This window comes from Tachyglossus aculeatus, chromosome 2 (genome assembly GCF_015852505.1).
Source record: "Tachyglossus aculeatus isolate mTacAcu1 chromosome 2, mTacAcu1.pri, whole genome shotgun sequence".
Lineage (NCBI taxonomy): Eukaryota > Metazoa > Chordata > Mammalia > Monotremata > Tachyglossidae > Tachyglossus > Tachyglossus aculeatus.
Window position 1 is genome coordinate 63,926,211 of NC_052067.1, and position 8,544 is coordinate 63,934,754.

General features: G+C 42.9%; 1 non-coding gene across 1 annotated transcript; it reads right to left on the reverse strand.

Annotated features, from left to right (window-relative positions):
• Positions 1–888: 888 nt before the first annotated feature.
• On the reverse strand, positions 889–991 carry LOC119924532. The gene has a single exon (XR_005449242.1). It is a non-coding gene; the product is annotated as a U6 spliceosomal RNA (small nuclear RNA).
• Positions 992–8,544: the final 7,553 nt, after the last annotated feature.

The following is an 8,544-nucleotide window of genomic DNA, read 5'->3' on the forward strand; positions in this document are numbered from 1 at the left end:
GACCCCCGGCCCACGTCATCCCCCGGGCCTGGAATGCCCTCCCTCTGCCCATCCGCCAAGCTAGCTCTCTTCCTCCCTTCAAGGCCCTACTTAGAGCTCACCTCCTCCAGGAGGCCTTCCCAGACTGAGCCCCTTCCTTTCTCTCCCCCTCGTCCCCCTCTCTATCTCCCCCATCTTACCTCCTTCCCTTCCCCACAGCACCTGTATATATGTTTGTACATATTTATTACTCTATTTATTTTACTTGTACATATCTATTCTATTTATTTTATTTTGTTAGTATGTTTGGTTTTGTTCTCTGTCTCCCCCTTTTAGACTGTGAGCCCACTGTTGTGTAGGGACTGTCTCTATATGTTGCCAACTTGTACTTCCCAAGCGCTTAGTACAGTGCTCTGCACACAGTAAGCACTCAATAAATCCGGGCAGCAGCATGAAGTATGGGTTGAAGTGGGGAGAGACAAGAGGATGGGAGATCAGAGAGAAGGCTGATGCAGTAGTCCAGACGGGATAGGATGAGAGCTTGAACGAACAGGGTAGTGGTTTGGATGGAGAGGAAAGGGCGGATCTTGGCAATTTTGTGGAGCTGAGACTGGCAGGTTTTGGTGACGGCTTGGATGTGAGGGGTGAATGAGAGAGCGGAGTCGAGGGTCGAGGATGACACCAAGGTTGCGGGCTTGTAAGACGGGAAGGATGGTAGTGCCGTCAACAGAGATAGGAAAGTCAGGGAGAGGGCAGGGTTTGGGAGGGAAGACAAGGAGTTCAGTCTTGGACATGTTGAGTTTCAGGTGGCGGGCAGACATCCAGATGGAGATGTCCTGAGGGCAGGAGGAGATGCGAGCCTGGAGAGAGGGGGAGAGAGCAGGGGCAGAGATGTAGATCTGGGTGTCAAAAAATATAGAACGCTTCACAAATTTGCGTGTCATCCTTTCGCAGGAGCCATGCTAATCTTCTCTGTATCGTTCCAATTTTAGTGTATGTGCTGCTGAAGCGAAGTCTTAATCCCCATTTTCCAGATCAGGTAACTGAGGCAAAGAGGAAGTTAATAGACTTGCCCTAGGTCATAATAGACAAGTGGCAGAGCCAGAATTAGAACCCAAGTCCTTCTGATTCCCAGGCCTGTGCTCTACCCACTAAGCCAAGCTGTTTCTAGGGGATGAGCTGATTGAGTGCTTTAAAGCTGATGGTGAGGAATTTCTCTTTGATGTGGAGGTAGATGGACAACTATTGGTGGTTCTTCAGGAGTGGGGAGACATGGACTGAACTCTTTTTAGAATATCGATTGAAGAAGCAGAGAGAAGTATGGATTGGAGTGGGGAAAGACAGGCAGGGAGGTTAGCAAGGAGACGGATGCAGTAGTCAAGGCAGGATAGGGTAAGTGCTTGGATCAGCCTAGTAACAATTTGGATGGAGAGGAAAAGGCAGATTTTAGAAACATTGTGAAGGAAAAACTGATAAAGATTTGGTGACATTGAATATGTGGGTTGAATGAGAGAAATTAATAGAGGGCAATACCAAGGCTGTGGGTTAGGAAAGCAGCATGGCTTAGTGAATAGAGCACAGGCCTGAGAGTCAGAAGGACCAAGGTTCTAATCCCAGCTCTGCAATTTACCAGCTGTGTGACCTTGGGCAGTTACTTAACTTCTCTGTGCCTTTTACCTCATCTGTAAAATTGGGACTTAAGACTGTGAGCCCCATGTGGGACATGGACTATGTCCAACCTCTTTACCTTTTATCTACCCCTGTGCTTGGCGTAGTGCCTGGCACATAGTAGTAAGTCCTTAACAAATATAAAAAAATTCTGTGTGGAGGTTATGGTCTCTTCAACTCTGAGACTTGACTGCTTCCATTTTAGAAGTGGGTGCAAAGTTACTTGGTTTGCAGTGAATAAATTCAGCCTGCAGGAACCTTGCCAAGCAGCAAGGTGCTGAGATATAGTTATACAGGACAAAGTTGTAGTAACCGTACGTGTCTCAAACAACCAGAGGTTCAAACTCAGTATACAACAGACGAGAAAAAGTTTCTTGCACCCCATGTGGTTTTATTGATAATGCTAATAATAATATCATTATTTATTAAACATTTACAATGTATCAAGCCCTGTTCTAAACGCTGGGGTAGATATGCGATAATCAGGTTGGACACAGTCACTGACCTGCAAAAGGGATCACAATCTTAGTAGGATTCAATCTCCATTTTACAGATAAAGCCACTGAGGCACAGAGAAGTTAAGTGACCTGCCCAAGGTATCACAGTAAGCAAGTGGCAGAGCTTGGATTAGAACACAGGTCCCCTGACTCCCAGGTCTATGCTCTTTCTACTGGCCGTATTGCTTTTTCATGCCTATTCTGTTGCTTTCTACATTCTGACAAATCATTTTCACCCAGAAAAATAATCTTTCAATAACATCCTCAAAAATTCCCAGGGAAGAGAGGCAATTCCTTTCAGTTTGTTGTCATTTACTTCTATAGAGCAATAAAAGGTACACATTGAATCTTCATCCTCAAGAGATTGTTTGGCAGAGGTCTTAGAGTTCAATGTCTGAAAACTGTGTCTCTTTGTTAACTGAAGTTTTATCATAAAGAAAGAATTGAAAGAATACAAAATACAATTAAAAATCAAAAGACAAAAAGAGTAACTTGGATTTAAATTCCTTAACAAAACATAATTATGTTTCTTCCGCAAATAGTGCTACTTTAAGCATTTCATTTGTGCTTTCAAATAAACTCCTTTGCATTTTGTCTTATCTAGAAAACAACCAGTTCAGTACAATAACTCACAGCGAAACTGTACTGTTTCCTTGGGTGTGTTTTTACCTAATCCTAATGATCAGCTAGCTATATTTCCTTTCTTTAGGGTGAAAATGTTTGTATTTGAACAGGTGGTAGTTTTTAGTACAGGTGGAAGGCCAGAAATGAACAGATTTTGAAATGATTTACAACATGTTTTGTCAGTGGTATTAATTATGTGCTTACTGTGCGCAGGACACTGTACTTGAGAGATTATTCATCAGTAAGTGGTATTTAAGTGCTTATTGTGGCAGAGCATTCATTCATTGTCGTATTTATTGAGCGCTTACTGTGTGCAGAGCACTGTACTAAGCGCTTGAATTAATGACTAATTCATTCAGGAGAATTCAGGTGGAATGCAGTTGCTGGACACTGTGGAATATTAAAGTTAAACTTCGGGTTTCAGGGGCTTCATGGGGTGATTTACCCAAGGTGGCAAACTTCCCTCATCAAGGGATTTGCTAGACAAGGAAAGCACCATAAAAGTAATTTTTGAATAAATTGTTTTGGTAAAGGTCTTTATTTTTTTTTCCATCTGTTCCACAACAGGGGACATTTAATCCAGACTTTGGGATGTTTATCTCAGTTTCTATATTCTGTAGATTGCCTACAGGCATTTGTGAAAGTTAAACCACAAAGACTCAATGTCACATGTAGTCCACTGTGAAAGAGAACAGAAAGAGAAGAGTAAAGCTGAGGAAATTACCTGGGTAATCCAAGCCAAAAAATCCCTCAGGTTTACAGTTTGATGGGATAATTCTATTGTCTACTATCCTGGTCTCTGTAGAACTTTCAAAAAATTAACACACTAGCAAAATATGTTTTTCTTACTCATTAATTTGGTAAAGCTCACTGATTTTCTGGAAGCACTGCTGCAAGTTGTAAATGATGTATGAAATGAAAAATATTTCCTCACTCTGTGAGCAAGGGAGAGTGCTGCTGCTTTGTCACTTCAGCTGGATGGGGTCTTTTCTAAGCATAGTTAAGCTTAGATCCATCCAACTAACACCAGTGATCCTTGAAAACTGAGCCAGAGGGAGAAAAATACCACCTTCTCACATACCAGACCTAAACTTCTAAGTCTGCCTCCGTTGCTTTGCTTATCCACCAACACTTCACACAGTGCTTTGCACATTGAAAGCACTCAAAACATATTGGCTGTAAGAATAAAGAACACCCTAATGTGCGTGAGAGAAAGATGTTGCTGACAGAGTTATTGCTTGCGTTTACCAGGGTGCTTGTAAAGACTGTGTACTGTAGAATTATTTCATCCATTCATTCATTTGTATTATTTGAGCGCTTACTGTGTGCAAAGCACTGTACTAAGCTCTTGGGAGAGAACACCATAACAATGGACACATTCCCTTCCCACAGCAATTTCCTTTCTGAGGAGATATTAGGGATCATGGCTGGTCTTCTCAGTGGCTCTGATTCTGATTCCAAGTTGTTGACTTTTCCTTTCAACTGTTCAATCAATCAATCATATTAATTGAGCACTTTCTGTGCAGAGCCATGAAGTAAGCATTTGGGGACATACAATATAATGGTGCTCCTCAGTTCTCTGCACAGAGTACGCTTTCAATATAGGTTGCTGATGCCTGAGTCTTCTGTTATCTACAGCTCAGAAAATATAATCAGCAATCGAAAGTTCCCTTTTCTTGTCATTTTGAATTTTGTCAACTGCCTCTAACAGATGATGATCATGAGGTGCTATTCTATCTTCATCTAAGGGAGTGCAGTCACAGAGGCTCCATTCTGATAACTAAGAGCACTTACTGTTTGTGGGTGATCTGGAGTGATGGTTTTTTCAGTGAAACGGCCTTTGGCTCTGTTTTACTCATCCTCTTGTCTGGTTTGGATTCATTCATTCATTCAATTGTATTTATTGAGCACTCACTGTGTGCAGAGCACTGTACTAAGTGCTTGGGAAGTACAAGTTGGCAACATATAGAGATGGTCCCTACCCAACAGCGGGCTCACAGTCTAGAAGGCGGAGACAGACAACAAAACAAAACATTAACAAAATAAAATAAATAGAATAAATACGTACAAGTAAAATAAATAGAGTAATAAATACATACAAACATATATACATATATACAGGTGCTGTGGGGAGGGGAAGGAGGTAAGGCGGGGGGATGGGGAGAGTGAGAAGGAGGAGAGGAAGGAGGGGGCTCAGTCTGGGAAGGCCTCCTGGAGGAAGTGAGCTCTCAGTAGGGCTTTGAAGGGAGGAAGAGAGCTAGCTTGGCTGATGTGTGGAGGGAGGGCGTTCCAGGCCAGGGGGATGACGTGGGCCGGGGGTCGACGACGGGACAGACGAGAATGAGGCACAGTGAGGAGATTAGCAGCAGAGGAGCGGAGGGTGCGGGCTGAGCTCCTCTTAGGAAAATTGGAAGGTTTGGGCTGAAATAGAGAAGCAGTGTGGACTAGTGGATAAAGCACAGGCCCAGGAGTCAGAAGGACCTGATCTAATACTGACTCTGCCACACAGCTTCTGTGTGATCTTGGGCAAGTTACTTTATTTCTCTGGGCCTCAATTACCTCATTTGTAAAATGGGGGATTAAGACTGTGAGCCCCATGTGGGACAGGGACTGTGTCCAACCCAGTTACTTTATATCTACCCCAGCATTTAGTGCAGTGTCTGGCACATAGTAAGTGCTTAACAAATACCACAATTATTATCATTATTATCAACAACTTCATTGTTTTCCACTTTTAGAATGACATGTGCTTAACACATATTAAGCACTTAACTAACATTATTATTATTATTATTATTATTATTAATATTAATATTAACAATAATAATGCTTAATTGATGGGCAGGTGCCAGACCTGGGGCAGGGATGTATGGCTCAGTCACTGTGTCAGCAGCCTAGTGTGAAGGGGGAGGGGAGGTGCGGGTATGTCAGGCACTAAGTCAGAACCTGGTGGGGCACAAGCTGAGGCACTGGCAGGAGCTGGGGCAAGTGGGCAGAGCTTAGGCACTGTGTGAGGCACTGGTGAGGCAAGCTCAGGTATTGGGCCTGGAGCAGCTGAGTTGTGGCAGTGGAGAAGGTGTTTGGAAAACATAGATTTAAGCTTATTCCTTTTCCCATCACCCCTAACCCTCTCCCTCATTAGCAGGACAAGGCACAAAGGGGTTTTACGAAATCCCCCCACCCATTCTTCACCCAGCTTCACCTGCTGACATTAGCGGGCAGAGGGTTTCCTGTAAATTAGCTCCATGGGCAGCAGAAGAGCCGGAAGAAGGGCAGGAATGGGGGTTGTGGGGGAGCCCTGACAGTCTTCCTTCTTCAGAGCTGGGGGGCAGAGGAACACCTGAAGACTTAGGTGAGAGCGGGAGGAGGGTCAGGGCAAGAAGAGACAGCAGAGGCGTCACTGAGTGTTCTGGAGGAATCAGGGTGAGTGTGGGTTTCCTGCCGCACTACACAACCCCTCAGACCGTCTGGCGCAAGGGATGGGAATTCTTTCCCTGGGCAGATGGACAGAGGATTGCCCAGTAAGAGTGGTGTGAGACCAGGTCATGGAACGTGTCTACCAACTCTGTTATATCGCACTCCCCCAAGTGCATAGGGCAGTGCTCTGCACAAGGTAAGTGCTCACTAGATAAGATTGATTATTTATGGGCAGGGATTTTGCCTACCAACTCTGCTGTAGTGTACTCTACCAAGGGTTTAGTACAGTGTTCTGCACAGGGTAAGTGCTCAGTAAATACTATTGATTGATTCTGTGTTCAGCACCCACCTGCCCCGCTCAGTGGAAGGCCCAAGGCAAACTGCTTGCTGCTGACAGGTGCTTGGGAAGCAACATGGCATAGTGGAAAGAGCACAGGCCTGGGAGTCAGAGGTCCTTGGTTTTCACTTTGATCTGCTGCCTTTATTCACCTCTCCCTCCGCCCCACAGCACTTTAAATACATATCTGCAATTTACTCATTTATGTTAATGTTCCTCTAGACTGTAAGTTCATCGTGGGCAGGAAACCTGTCTACAAATTCTGTTATAGCAAACTCTCCAAAGCATTTAGTACAGTCCTGCACACAGTAAGTGCTCAATAAATACAACTGGTTGATTGATCTGGGTTCTAATCCCTGCTCTGACATTTGCCTGCTGTGACCTTGGGAAAGCCACTTCTCCGTGCCTCAGTTTCCTTATGAATTAAGTAGTGGTTAAATACTTGTTGTCCCGCCTACTTAGACTGTGAATCCCATGTGGGACAGGAACTATATTCAATCTGACTATCTAGTATCCACCCCAGAGCTTTGTGCACTGAATGCTTAACAAATGCCACTATTATTATCAATATTATTATTGTCTTATTCTTACCATTCCTCAGCTCTTGTCCCCTCTCTTCTTTTTCTTTCTCCCTTCTCTTCACCTTCCCTCTTCTCCCTCTTTTTCCCATTTCCACTGGCAGCTACAGCATCTCATTGCATCACACCATCCACATACAACACAGTGTAATCATGTCACATTGCGTGGGGAGGCCGAACTTCTTCAGCTCTGCATACCACCTGTTCAAAAGTTTCCATTATGTTTGGCTCTTTGGTATACAAAGGCCACTGACCACTCATCTAGAGAATGTGGCTGAGTCATCCTCAACAGATAGGCCAAGAATTGTACCAGCACCTAGAACAGAGCCTGGCATGTAACAAATAACATGAACTCCTTCCCCCCACCCCCCCAAAAAAAACCAGTTTGGATTTTCAAACGCAACTTTACCTTGATTCTTGGTCAAAAGCAATAGTTTTTTCCAGTGACCTGAATCTAGTCAACTCTCACTTTATTCCCCTTTCTTAAATATCTAATTTGCAATTAAGGTGAAGCTTAGGTATTGAAGCTGGCTTAATGATGATAATACAAGAAAAAATCAAAGTACCAGTGGAAATATCCTGACCCTCTAAATCACTGTCCTCCAGAGCCATAGGTGTCACTAGGTCTTTTTTTTTTTAATTTTAAGCCGGAAATAATATTTAGACAAAGTAGTGAGTTTATCAGGTTAGTAACAGTCTGCATTTTTTAAGATCCAGAAATGTTCTTGCTTTATTCTTTGGTGCATTCATTGACAATTACTATTGGTGAATTAAGATACATAGCTAAAACTGCACTTTTTCCTATGATCCTGAGCATGTGCATCCCTGAGGCAGAGTATTTAATTGGAGAGTGTTTAATATAATGCATGGGAATTTGTACACTACTAATCTTTCTGTAGTGCACTACTATTTTACTTTTAAAATAAACAACTTGCATTTTTACATTTATCGTTTTCCATCTTCCTTCCTATCTTTTCTTTTTCTTTTTCTTCCTGTTTTTTTCTTTCTTTCTGCCAAATTATCCTGGATAACCAGAACAATCACAAGTCAGTAGTCTTTTCTCTTCATTTTCTTTAAAAAAATGGACTCTGAGAAATACTTAATTTGCAGTTGGTAGGCTCTTCAGATACATATTTTCCTAATTCATTCTGAGCCAGATTCTGCTGAGTTGAACCTTTTCCCGTGTTGGACATTCAAATACCTCTGCAGTGATTCTTTTAGGCCTAAACTTATGTTTTATTGTTTCCATGGGTTTAATAGCCAAGGAGAGTGTTGCCTAATCATTGGAAGAATCTAGCTGATCTGCCTGAAAATGAGTTTTATTTTAAAGGATGGGCAGGCTGGAAGTGATTAAATCTAACGTAAATATGAGTAAACCTTGTTTTCTGGAATTTCAGGGCTTGGTGCAATTTTGCAAGTCTAGTGGGAGTTCTATGTAAATATC